A 14,007-nucleotide genomic window follows, 5' to 3' on the forward strand; every position below is an offset into this window, starting at 1 on the left:
GTTTTGCTCTTGTTGCCCAGGTTGGAGTGCAGTGGTGTGACCTCAGCTCACTGCAATCTCCACCTCCCAGGTTCAAGCGATTCTCCTGCGTCAGCCTCCTGAGTAGCTGGGACTACAGGCGTCTACCATCACACACAGCTAATTTTTTATATTTTTAGTAGAGATGGGGTTTCACCATGTTGGCCAGGCTGGTCTCGAATTCCTGACCTCAGGTGATCCACCCGCCTCGGCTTCCCATAGTGCTGGGATTACAGGTATTTTACAGGTGTAAGCCACCACGCCCAGCCAAGACAATCTTTCTCTTCCTTAGGTGGGTGTCATACATAGATCTGGGGCCTAGGCCTACTGCAGCTATTTTGCTGCTAGCCTGAGGAAGAAGCCAATACTCTACCGAGGGCACAACCAAGAAAATCTTAGGGAAAGAAGCCTGTGACAGTAGATTAAGTGAACCTTGAAGTCTGTCCAGGACAAGTTTGGCTGTATCAGCCAAAACATATACACGGTGCAGAGGTCATCTCAGAAGCAATGGAGTAGGTGCTGAGAGTTATGCAAATATTTTGAGAAGGCCAAAGTAAGTCAGGTCTTCCCAGTGGGCATGCAAGGCGGGGCATGGGGTCTTCAAAATACTTCTGTACCCTTTCCATACGAGGCCTGATAAAGAACTTACTATACAGTACATTTGCAAATACTGACATATTTTAGAAGTGCTTTTTGAACAGGTTTTTGCAGAAAAAAAAAAAGGTTACTGTATAAGTGTGCATGTGTCAAAAGCTTTATAGTAATAAACATAACAGCCGACATTTACATGTTAAGTTCTTTCTATCTGCCAAGACTGTGCTGAGCCCTTTATTTCATGCAATCCTCACAAGAAACAAGGAACTCTCATAATATCCACTTTACAAGTGAGGAAGCTCTGAAGCTTAGGAAGTTTAAGTATATTGTGCAGTAAGTAGAAAGTGCCTGGGCCAAGATGTGAATTCATGTCCAAAGGACTCCAGGGCCTCATTCCTAACCACAACTTTGTACTGCTTCCTTATGAACACATAAAAGCATAGCAACCATTTCTCTGAGAGTGCACTTCTTCAAAATATTCTGTTCTCCTAACCCTCCTAAGTATACTATACTTATCACACCACAAGTCCCTATTTTTGATTTATAAAATATAGCTACCGGGCACAGTGGCTCACGCCTGTAATCCCAGCACTTTGGGAGGCTGAGGTGGGCTGATCACTTGAGGTCAGGAGTTCGAGACCAGTTTGGCCAACATGGTGAAACCCTGTCTCCACTAAAAATACAAAAATTAGCTGGGTATGGTGGCGCATGCCTGTAGTCCCAGATACTGGGGAGGTTGAGGCAGGAGAATCACTTGAACCCAGGAGGCGGAAGCTGCAGTGAGCCAAGATTGCGCCACTGCACTGCAGCCTGGGTGACAGAGCTAGACTCCGTCTCGAAAAAAAAATTATAAAAGAAATTTAAAAAATATATGGCCACTATATTTAATATGTACCATATACAACATGCAGAGATCATCAAAAACCAATGAAAGTTAAGCCTTATGCACATAAGAAAAAATAGAATTATGTTATGCTTAACTGACATTGAAAATCAAGATTAAACCATCAGCTTTTTTTTTTTTTTTAAGTTTAATTCTGGTGATTGGCAGAAACACGGAGTAGGTAGGTTTGCAAAATCAGAACTGGGAGAAAGGAAGATAACTCACATTAATTAAGCCCCTTCTAGTGCCCAAGCTTTATAATGATTAACTCTCACATGACCTCATGAGACATTTTACAGATAAGGGAACCTAGACTCAGAGACCTTGCCCAAGGTTACCCTGATCTGCCTGAAACCCAAGTTCTTGTTCTTCTCATAATACAACTCTGCATTCCTATGAGTTCTAGCAATTTCTAAGGATTGGCTAACAGAGAACAATGACCCTGAGGCCACAGGAAAGTTCCGTAAGTTATTAGCCTCCCTGGAAATATCATTTTCATTTTCAGTTGCTTTCAATCATGGTGTCTTTGGCTTTAATAAATTACAAATGAGAAAATAAGCTATACTTGGCCGGGAGTGGTGGCTTATGCCTATAATCCCAGCACTTTGGGAAGCCGAGGTGGGTGGATCATTTGAGGTCAGGAGTTCGAGACCAGCCTGACTAACATGGTGAAACTCTGTCTCTACTAAAAATGCAAAAATTAACCAGGCGTGGTGGCACACCCCTGTAGTCCCAGCTACTCCGGAGACTGAGGCAGGAGAATCGCTTGAACCTGGGAGGCGAGGTTGCAGTGAGCCGTGATCGTGCCATTGCACTCCAGCCTGAGCAACAAGAGCGAAACCCCGTCTCAAAAAAAAAGAACCTACACTTAAAAATCAGTGCTTCGGCCGGGCGCGGTGGCTCACGCTTGTAATCCCAGCACTTTGGGAGGCCGAGGCAGGCGGATCACGAGGTCAGGAGATCGAGACCACGGTGAAACCCTGTCTCTACTAAAAATACAAAAAAATTAGCCAGGCGTGGTGGCGGGCGCCTGTAGTCCCAGCTACTCGGAGAGGCTGAGGCAGGAGAATGGCGTGAACCCTGGAGGCGGAGCTTGCAGTGAGCAGAGATTGTGCCACTGCACTCCAGCCTGGGCGACAGAGTGAGACTGTCTCAAAAAAAAAAAAAAATCAGTGCTTCAAATTTTACTTAAAAACCACAAGAAAACAGGTATTATGTTTTATATAAGCCAATTAAAAATAATACATATTTATTTTCTTAGGTAGCAAAATATAATCAATAAGCAACAGAATGTTAAGTTTTGGTACAAATATTCAAATAAAAACACAGTCTACCAGCCAGGTCAACATACAGAGATCCTGTATCCACAAAAAAATTTAAAATAAGCTGAATGTGGTGGCACACACCTGTAGTCCCAGCTACTCAAGAGGCTGAGGTGAGAGGATCACCTGAGTCCCGGAGTTCAAAGTGGCAATGAACTATGGCTGCACCACAGCAACTCCAGCCTGGGTGACAGAATGACACCCAGTCTCAAAAACAAAACAAAACAAAACAAAAAAACCCACAGTCTAGTCTTAAAAGCACACAGCTGATGGAGAATCACTTAAAAAATAAATCAAAATCTGTATTTCCTACTCCTTCATTACTGATGTCACTAAATATCCCACTGCTCATGTCCTAAGCCCATCCTGATTAGAAATGGCAGGAACAAAATTAGGGCTACTCTTGCTACCATTATATGCATAGGAGGTCTGGCTCCCATGCCTAGAAGCTAACCAAACGGCTAAGTCAGTTTCTCCACCCACTCATTCCTGCCCAGTCCTAACTTACTTCCCCTCTCCAACCAACTAATACTGATAAGGCCCTACATTCCTTTAATGGTTCCAGTGCTGGTTAGAATCATTTACTCTACCTCAAGTATAACCAGAGAATCAAAAACATCAGTACGGCCAGGCGCAGTGGCTCATGCCTGTAATCCCAGTACCTGGGGAGGCCGAGGCAGGTGGATCACCTGAGGTCAAGAGTTCAAGATCAGCCTGACCAACATAGTGAAATCCCATCTCTACTAAAAATACAAAAAAAATTAGCCAGGTATAGTGGTGGGCACCTGTAATCCCAGCTACTCAGGAGGCTGAGGCAGGAGAATCTTTGAACCCAGGAGGCAGAGGCTGCAGTGAGTCGACATCATGCCATTGCACTCCAGCCTGGGCAACCGGAGTTTTGTTTGAGACTCTATCTCAAACAAAAACAAAAACAAACAAACAAAAAAAAAAAACAAAAACGTCAGTACATGTGAAAACCCCTGGAAGGTTTTTCACATAACTCATGTATCCAGTTCAATTTGACTACCAGGGGATTAATTTGGTCATTGGGATAACGTAATTAATTTTGGTTAATTGGCAGTCACCCAAGAAAGCCTTTAAATGAAATTCCAAAATGAATCAATATATTGCATAATTTTATAAATGGATCAATATACTGTATTATTTTATAAGTAGCATGCTTGAACATAAATGAATCCTTGACTGAGAAACTTGCTATAGCACAGGTTGGTTGTTTAAACACTGGAAAAACTGGGCCAGGCACAGTGGCTCATGCATGTAATCCCAGCACTTTGGGAGGCCGAGATGGGCGGATCATATGGGGTCAGGAGCTCGAGACCACCCTGGCCGACATGGTGAAACCCCATCTCTACTAAAAAAATACAAAAATTAGCCAGGTGTGGTGGCGTGCATAATTCCAGCTACTCAGAAGGCTGAGGCAGGAGAATCGCTTGAACCGGGGAGGCAGAGGTTGCAGTAAGCCAAGATTGCGCCAGTGCACTTCAGCCTGGGCAACAAGAGTGAAGCTCCATCTCAATAAATAAATAAATAAATAAATAATAAAATAAGTAAATACTGGAAAAATTATATGACTTGACCAGGACCCCAATAAAAAAACATATTTTACATCATGGCTCAGAGATACACAAATGGAGCTGAAACAAAAGTTTTACAAAACCAAACTTATTCTTACTCTATATGATGTATCTGAGGTGAATTGTGATTTTTTTTCTATTTTTCCATTAAAAAAAAAAAATGCTAGGCTGGGCATGGTGGCTCACACCTGTAATCCAGCAGTTTGGGAGGCCAAGGTGGGAGGATCACTTGAGGTCAGGAATTCAAGACCAGCCTGGCCAACATGGTGAAACCCTATCTCTACTAAAAATACAAAACTTAGCCGGGCATGGTGGTGTGTGCCTGTAGTCTCAGCTATTCGGGAGGCTAAGGCAAGAGAATAGTTTGAATCCGGGAGGCAGAGGATGCAGTGAGCCAAGATCGTACCACTGCACTCCAGCCTGGGTAACAGAGCGAAACTCCATTTAAGAAAAAAAAATGCTGGAAATTTTACCCCAAATATTCCTCAACCTACATTAGCAGGCTACAATGTAGGTTGAGGAACAGCAGTTTATAAAACACTAATACAGGCAGCCCTTCCACTGTGTGGTTTTGCAAATACATAAGGCCAACCCAGGAAAGCAATGTTGGGAGCAGTTAGTGCTGGACAGAGCATATAGGTTCTGGCTCTTTTTTATTACTATATTAAGCTGAGCTACTAAGTGAGGAATTTTTTTTCCCACCTACCAGAGTGGAGCATAGATGACAGTGTGTAAAGGCTTCCTTTAATTAGGAGATAGTGGGATTAAACACGGCATGTGACTTGGTATCAGAAAATGTGAATTCATTTTGCAACCCCTAATATAATAAAATAATGGATCTAGACAATGATCATTAGTAGCTGCTAAAGCCATTCTGTGAAAGACTGATGGGAGACTTATAATAGATGGATCATGCTATCAATACCTGAACCCAATGATCAATCTTAATATCATGCAAAGAGAGCTAACTAGACCTTACTGCCTCCTGACATGATGCAATAGGATGTACACAGCATCACCTATAAAGTACAATGGACAAAAAAAATAAGAGGAATAAACATATTAAATGAATGCTGGCCAGGCGCAGTGGCTTACGCCTGTAATCCCAACACTTTAGGAGGCTGAGGCAGGTGGATCACTGGAGGTCAGGAGTTCAAGACCAGCCTGGCCAACATGGTGAAACCCCGTCTCTACTAAAAATACAAAAATTAGCTGGGCGTGGTAGCATGCGCCTGTAGTCCCAGCTACTCAGGAGGCTGAGGCAGGAGAATTGCTTGAACCCTGGAGGTGGACGTTGCAGTGAGCCAAGATCGCACCACTGCACTCCAGCAGCCTGGGCAACAGAATGAGACTCCATCTAAGAAAAATAAATAAATAAATAGATGCAATCAGTCAAATGCAGAATATGAGAAGTTGTATAGGGCAAATGATATGACTTTCTTAAACAAATAAATGGCAAAGGGGGAAAAAAGAAGAGGAGAAATTGCTATAGATTAAGATTTTAAACAGGGGTATCCATTCTTTTGGCTTCCCTGGGCCACGTTGGAAGAAGAAAAAAAATCACACACACAAAAAATCTCATAATGTTTTAAGAAAGTTTACAAATTTGAGGCCGGGTGTGGTGGCTCATGCCTGTAATCCCAGCACTTTGGGAGGCCGAGGCACGTGGATCACCTGAGGTCAGAAGTTCAAGACCAGCCTGGTCAACATGGTGAAACCCCCGTCTCTACTAAATATACAAAAATTAGCCGGGTGTGGTGGTGGGCGCCTGTAATCCCAGCTACTCAGGAGGCTAAGGCAGGAGAACTGCTTGAACCCGGGAGGCAAGGTTGCAGTGAGCCGAGATCGCACCACTGCGCTCCAGCCTGGGCAACAAGAGCGACACTTCGTTCCAAAAAAAAAAGAAAGTTTACAGATTTGTGTTGGGCCTCATTCAAAGCTGTCCTGGGCCGCATGTGGCCCACAGGCTGTGGATTGGACAAGGTTGATTTAAGAGATCATCAATCAGGTCTAATATGGGCACCTTGTTTGGATCCCAGTGAACACAGACCAACTGTAAAAAGACATTTATGAAAGTTGGGCAGGCCGGGCATGATGGCTCACACCTGTAATCCCAACACTTTGGGAGGCTGAGGTGGGTGGGCAGATCACCTGAGGTCAGGAGTTCGAGACCAGCCTGGCCAAAATGGTGAAACCCTGTCTCTACTAAAAAGACAAAAATTAGTGGGGTATGGTGGGCGTGCCTGTAATCTCAGCTACTCAGGAGGCTGAAGCAGGATAATTGCTTGAACCGAGGAGGCAGAGGCTGCAGTGAGTGGAGATCACACCACTGCATTCCACCCTGGGTGAAAGAGTGAGGCTCTGTGTCAAAAAAAAAAAAAAAAAAAAGCTGGGTACACTGACACAGGTCTGTATTTCCAGATACTGATGAGGCTGAGGTAGGAGGATCACTTGAACCTAGGAGTTCAAGTACAGCATGGGCAACATGGCAGGACTCCATCTTGAAAAAACCACTTTTTTGGAAAGACATTTATAAAATTGTTGAAGGAAACTGAATACCAAATGGATATTATGTAATACTTAGGAATGACTACTTTTTATTTCCTTAGGTGTAATAATGATATTGTGACTACAGTGGGGAAAGGAGGAGGAAAAAATCCTTTTCTCTTAGGTGTGTATATTGAAGTACAGTATTCATGGATGAAATATGACGTCTAGGATTTGCTTTATGATAATTTAAGGTGGGGTGGAAGTAGGCAGTATAGATGAAATAAAAGTGGCCATATGTTGGTAACTGTTAAAGCTCAGTATTAGGTTTCTTTTATTAGGTGTCTTTTATTATCTTTTCTACTTTTGTATGTTTAAAATTTTCCATAATAAAAGGCTAAAATATAAGAAGAAAATAAAACCTGGATTCAAACTCCAGGACTTATTATAGTATCTGAGAGGGATCTGTCACATCCTCTGACCTTCAATTTTCTCATTTGAAAATGGGAATGATAATCCCTACCCCACAGAATTGTCAGGAGGATGAAAATGAGATCATGGATTTGCATCTTTTGGAAATCCAGCTCTTCTAAACTGCAGAGCTATTTACAAATGTTAGCACAACAGTTAGCTCCCTCTGTCTGTAATGCTCTGGAAGTAGAGAGAGACTACAGGTTTGTGGGAGTGGAGCTAAGTGATGGGCTGAATCCATCTGGACCCTACAAATTTTCATTTTGTAAGAGTTCCTTAATATTGACACTGTGTACATTATATTGTCCTTTTTCTCTCAAAAGGAGGCTGTCAGAATTTTCAATAAAATGTGAAAAATTTTAAGTTTTAAAATTTTAACAGAATTGTGACATACTCTACCTTGAATTATTTTTGTTTCTTGTTTATTTTCCAATTATTCATATTTCTCCTACTAAAGTTAGAAAGTATAGTTACAGGATGGCTGGGTGCAGTGGCTCACACCTATAATCCCAGCACTTTAGGAGGCCAAGATGGGTGGATCATCTGAGTTCAGGAGTTTGAGACCAGCCTGGCCAATATGGTGAAACCCTGTCTCTACTAAAAATGCAAAAAAAATAAAATAGCCAGTATGGTGGCATGTGCCTGTAATCCTAGCTACTCGGGAGGCTGAGGCAGGAGAATCACCTGAACCTCAAAGGCAGAGGGTGTAGTGAGCCAAAATTGCGCCACTGCACTCCAGCCTGAGGGACAGAGTGAGACTCCATCTCAAAAAAAAAAAAAAAAAGTAAGTATATTTACAGGAGACTGTGTTATTGAGATAAAACCGAACACAGGCAGGGCACGGTGACTCACGCCTGTAATCCCAGCACTTTGGGAGGCTGGGGCGGGCAGATCACTTGAGGTCAGGAGTCAAGACCAGCCTGGCCAACATGGTGAAACTCCATCTTTATAAAAATACAAAAATGCCAGGAGCGGTGGCTCACACCTGTAATCACAGCACTTTGGGAGGCCAAGGCGAGCTGAGGTTGGGAGTTCAAGATCAGCCTGACCAACATGGAGAACCCTGTCTCTACTAAAAATACAAAATTAGCCGGGCGTGGTGGTGCGTGCTTGTAATCCCAGCTACTCAGGAGGCTGAGGCAGGAGACTTGCTTGAACCCAGTAGGCGGAGGTTGCGGTGAGCCAAGATTGCAACATTACACTCCAGCCTGGGCAATAAGAGTGAAACTCCATCTCAAAAAATAATAATAATAATACAAAAATTAGCTGGGCATAATGGTGGGTGCTTGTAATCCCAGCTACTTGGGAGGCTGAGGCAGGAGAATTGCTTGAACCTGGGAGGCAGAGGTTGCAGTGAACCGAGATGGCGCCACTGCACTCCAGCCTGGGCAACAGAGTGAGACTCTGTGTCAAAAAAAAAAAAAAAAAAAAAACACCAAAACATTGTTTAAAATAGTCCAGGTGCTTTTAGAATAATAGATATGTGTACTTCAGTACTAAAGGTTCATCTCAACTAAAAGGAAATTAACAGAAGTTCAAGCATAAGCAACACAAAGGGATACCTGGCAGTATCTGGCTTCAGCTTAAAGAATGGTTGGAAAGAGCCAGTGTAATCTCGCTATGTGCAACTGAGATCAAGTCATTTCACTTCCTTTCAATGGTTTCTCTCCACCTTCTAGATGAAGTCCAAACTGCTAAACAAAAGCTCGGGTGGCTCTCCAGCCTTATTTCCTCCCTCCTCCCCTAGTCAAAGCCCCGCCAGGACTGATGCCCCTTCCCACCAGAGGCCAGGAAAGCTTCATCTTCCACTCCTCTCTCCCTTACCTCTTAGTGGTCAAGTCCTGTTGATTCTCCTTCTGAAATGTCTCTCAAATCTGCCCTCTCCTTTCCCTTCCCGCTGCCACTGCCCCTTTTTACCCTTATTTCCCCAGCCTCCTAAAAAAGATACTTCCCGATTTTTTTTCTGATTATGAAGGCAATTCATGCTCATAAAAAAGGAAAATTAAGGCAATGAGGAACAGAACAAAAGTTTCCCCATGATCTCATAAACAGCTTACCTTTATAGTACACTTATGTTTCACTGCAATATTATTCACAATAGCCAAAAGATGGAAGCAACTCAAAGTGACCATCAATGAACGGATAAACAAAGTGTGGTACAAACATGCAATGGAATATTATTCAGCCTTACAAAAAGAATGAAATTCTGACACATGCTACACAACAAAGATGAACCTTGAGGACACTATGCTAGTGAAATAAGCCCTCACAAAAAGACAAATAATGCAAGATTCCACTAACACGATGTATCCAGAGTAACCAAACACATAGAAAACAAAAGTAGAATGGGTGCTGCCAAGGGCTGGTGGGGAGGGGGAAATGGAGAGCTAAACCTATTAAAGGTATAGTTTGGCTTTTGCACTTTTGCAAGATGAAAAAGTCATGCAGATTGGTTGCACAGCATGAATACACTTAATACTACAAAACTGTACACTTAAAAATAGTTAAGATGGTAAATTTTATCACAAAGATTTAACATTTTTAAAAAGAACTAGTATTTCCAGATTTTTAATTATAAACATGTATACATTTAAAAAAACAGGAACATACTGTACTGTAATCTGCTTTTTACACCTAACCATATAATGTAAACATCTTTCTAACATATATCGCTCCCACCTAATTGTCTTTTTTTTTTTTTTTTTTCTGAGATGGAATTTTGCTCTTGTCACCCAGGCTGGAGTGCAATGGTGCAATCTCAGCTCACTGCAACCTCTGCCTCCCAGGTTGAAGAGAATCTCCTGCCTCAGTTTCCCGAGTAGCTGGGACTATAGGCGTGCACCACTACACCCAGCTAATTTTTGTATTTTTAGCAGAGATGGGGTTTCACCATGTTGACCAGGCTAGTCTCAAACTCCTCACCTCAGATGACCTGCCCACCTTGGCCTCCCAAAGTGCTGGGATTACAGGTGTGAGCCACCGTGCCAGGCCAGTTTTTCAACTTTATAAAAACATGATAGTGAATATCTCATGATGTCTTATGATAGACATCTGTTTTCTTAACCTACCCCTTCTCCAGTATCAATACTCTGATGTTCCCATGGGAAAACTACTTTACCTTACTCATCCTGTCCTCCCATCCCCATGCCCAGCCAACTCTTACTCTGTGTGGCTAAGCTGGGTACATGTATTTTTAAGTTTATTTCTAAGTATTTATTTTTCATGTTGCTATTGTCAGTTCTCCTACAATTACATTTTCTATTTTTGTTTGCATAAAACTATTGCTTTTTGTCTATCTTATAACTGCTGTTCACTTACCCTTATTATATCTAAGTATTTTTAGTTTAATTCTCTTGAATTTTCTCAGCAGACAATCATATCACAGGTAGAGATTTATATCATCCAGGTAGTGGTCAAGAGTAAAAGCTCTGGGTTCAGGTAAACCTAGATTCAAATACTATGTGACCCTGAGTGAGCATTTTACCTCAGTTTCTTTATCCATAAATTTGCAATTATTAGAGGGCCTATCTCACAGGGTTGTTGTAAACATCACATTATCCATTAAGAACGGTGCATGAGGCCGGACACAGTGGCTCATGCCTGTAATCCTAGCACCTTGGGAGGCCGACGCAGGTGATCACTTGAGGTCTGGAGTTCGAGACCAGCCTGGTCAACATGGCAAAACCTCATCTCTACTAAAAATACAAAAATTAGATGAGTGTGGTGGCTCGCACCTGTATTCCCAGCTACTTGGGGGGCTGAGGCAGGAGGATCGCTTGAGCACAGGAGGCAGAGGCTGCAGTGAGCCAAGATTGCACCACTACACTCCAGCATGGGCGACAGAGTGATACCCTGTCTCAAAAAAAAAAAAAAAAAAAAAAAAAATGGTGCATGAAAAGTACTTAACAAAATACTAGTTCAATAAATGCCTGCTATCTGCCGACAATGAAAATTGTGACTTTCCTTCCACACTTATACCTTTATTTATTTTTGTTGCATTACACTGGTGCACTCCTTTCAGGAATAACCTGGCTTCCCACGTCTCCAAAAAGTAACAGGCATCAGACTCCTATTGAAGGATCTGTACTGTGGAGCTCCTCCACTCCCACCTTCTCAGGAAAGTTATACTATCAATTCTCCCTTTCATATCCTGTGTCTTCTCAGCCTTTCCCTCTCTACTGGCTCTTTGCCAACAGCATTTAATCTCTCTCATGCTCAAAAAAACTTCACCTATTCCCCAATCGCTCCCCAGCCTTCTCTACCTCCCTTCGCAGCCAAACTTCTCTGAGCTGCCTACACTTTGTCTTTCTCACATCCCACTCTTAACTCATCCCACTGATATATTATATTGAACCTTTGAAAGCTGCTGATATTATAGATTCCGCCCCAACCATTTCACCAAATCTGCTCAATGAGGTCCCAACTGACCTCCATATTTATTTACCCAAAAGGACACACTTTAATTTTTAACTTATATTACTCGACATCTCAGCAACATCTACAAAGGCCAACCAACCTCTTCCTTTGGCCTTCATTACTATACTTTGCTGGTTTCTCTCCTGTTCCTGTTTCTCTAGCCATTTCTTTTAGTGTAGACTAAGTGCATGGCTCATTATTCCAAGAGTATGCAATGCAGTAGCCCTGAATAATCTCAGCCTTTTTTTTTTCAACCTCTCTGGAGGGATCTCTTTCAATATTGATCTTTTAAGTTCCAGTTGTAGTGGACTGCTTTTTGCTCCATGAATGTACTTTGAAAATGTTTGGAATATCCCCACAATAGCTAACTCAGACTACACCCTCCAGACATTTTATCAAAACCCTACCTGAATCTCCAAACTATGCTAGTTTGATCTTAACATGCGTCCCCTTTCACAATTCTCATTACAGTTATAATCACTTGTTTGATGCATATTTTCTCCACCAATCTGTGATCTCCTTGAGGGCAGGGACCTGCTTCCTTACTACCTACACAGTGCCTTGTACATAGAAGAAGATGCTCATTAAATATTTTTTGAATTAGCGAGGCGCAGTGGTGTGCACCTGCAGTTCCAGCTGCTTGGGAGGCTGAGACAGGAGGATCACTTGAGCCCAGGAATCTGAGACCGGCCTGGGCAACACAGTGAGACCTCGTCTCAAAAACAAATACATACACACACACACTGTCACATACACACATACATATGAATCACCACAAATGAATGCCTGCAAAGTGAAAAACAGATGGGAGGAATGATTAGACCAAGAGAGAAACACAAAAAAACTGATCTTTCTGAAACCATACCTCTGATCAAAAACACACACCTCCGGCTTAAAACCCTTTGATGGCTTCCCACTGCCCCCAAGACAAAGCCCAAACTCCTCCACACTTACAGTCTTTCAGGAGGAGCACCTGCTTGTCTCTCAAACACCATCTAGCCAGATCCCCTCCAACTCTCATAATCTGCTCTCCAGCTAGACTGAAATCCTTGCAGATTCCCAAGAAGTCTGCACTCCCTCTCCCCAAGGCTTTGCACACACTGCTTTCTCTACCTACAGCAAGGTACACTCCAACAGCCTCATCTTCTGGCCAACATAAAGGCAGCCTTCATGTCTCATTTCGGAAGTCACCTTCTTTTGGCATCTCTCCCTGATCATCCACACTAACCTCACCTCCAGAAATCCAGGTTAACTGTTTTCTCTGTGCATTCACAGCCCCTCTCTGTATGTCCAAAATCATAACCGGAATCACTGTGAATTCTTGTTTACGAGTCTGTCTCCTCCGGAAAACTGTGGAGTTCCCTCAGGACACGATGTCTCTCGTTCACTTTTTTACCCTGGCTATCAGCCCGGGCCCTGGCTCACAATAAATGCTCAGTGGTGGTCCTCCTAGTAGTAGTAGTAGTAATAATAAAAGCTCCCGAGTATTGAGGACTTACCTCCACGAATTTTAAATATAAATTTACTTTGTAATAACGTCATCAGACAGGTGCTACCATGATTCCCATTTTGCAGACGATAAAACTGACACACAAAGAAGTCAATCCTCTCTGGCCCCAGAAGAGTCACACACACAAATAAATTTTCTGCACAGTTTTCAGTTCTTTTCCGGCCCCCAAATAAGAAGGGATTTTTTTTTAAGAAACTTTCGAATGAGGTCGACCAATGGCTACAAATATAATAAACGGCCGAAAACGGACTCTCCCTGAACGCGGGGCGGGGTCAAAGGGCGTCGGGGGCGCAGTCCCCGGCGCGGCTGAGGGACAAAGATCGGGCCGCAGCCTCCCTCCCCGGGGTCCCTGGCGGCTCAGCCCCTCGCCCCCTGCGACGAGTCGACGCCAGGCCCGGAGCGTTGGGGCCGCAACCGGCCGCCCGGCTCCTGCTCACCTGCAGTCTCGCCGCCGCGCCGTGCCTGGGCCGCCGGCCCGCAGCGCCTCCCCGGGGCAGCCTAGCGCCCGCAGCCCGCAACCTGCAGCGGAGCCCGTTGCCTTGGCGACCTGGGCTGCCGAACTCCCGCGGCACTCGCGCTACGGCGGCTCGGATGGGACCAGGACGGTTCGCGTCCCCTTCCGCAGCCGCGGAGGGGGCAGAGGAGGGACGAGGTGGGAGTCGAGGGCTGAGCTGCGAAGGAGGGATCCGGGTTGGAACTTGGCCCGAGGAA

The 14,007-nt window shown here is 43.7% G+C and overlaps 1 protein-coding gene across 6 annotated transcripts in view; it reads right to left on the bottom strand.

Annotated features, from left to right (window-relative positions):
• PKIG (cAMP-dependent protein kinase inhibitor gamma) overlaps window positions 1–13,879 on the bottom strand; it is a 90,150-nt gene extending 76,271 nt beyond the window's left edge. The window contains exon 1 of one of the 6 annotated variants that reach the window (XM_063633556.1): window positions 13,734–13,879. The gene's annotated coding sequence lies outside the window, so the exon portion shown is untranslated. Of the gene's footprint in view, window positions 1–13,312; window positions 13,333–13,733 lie in introns of those variants that run through there. The other 5 variants (XM_055266432.2, XM_055266433.2, XM_055266434.2 and 2 more) reach the window with 5 other exon arrangements.
• Window positions 13,880–14,007: the final 128 nt, after the last annotated feature.

The sequence above is a fragment of the Symphalangus syndactylus genome, chromosome 24 (assembly GCF_028878055.3).
Source record: "Symphalangus syndactylus isolate Jambi chromosome 24, NHGRI_mSymSyn1-v2.1_pri, whole genome shotgun sequence".
NCBI classification, from domain to species: domain Eukaryota; kingdom Metazoa; phylum Chordata; class Mammalia; order Primates; family Hylobatidae; genus Symphalangus; species Symphalangus syndactylus.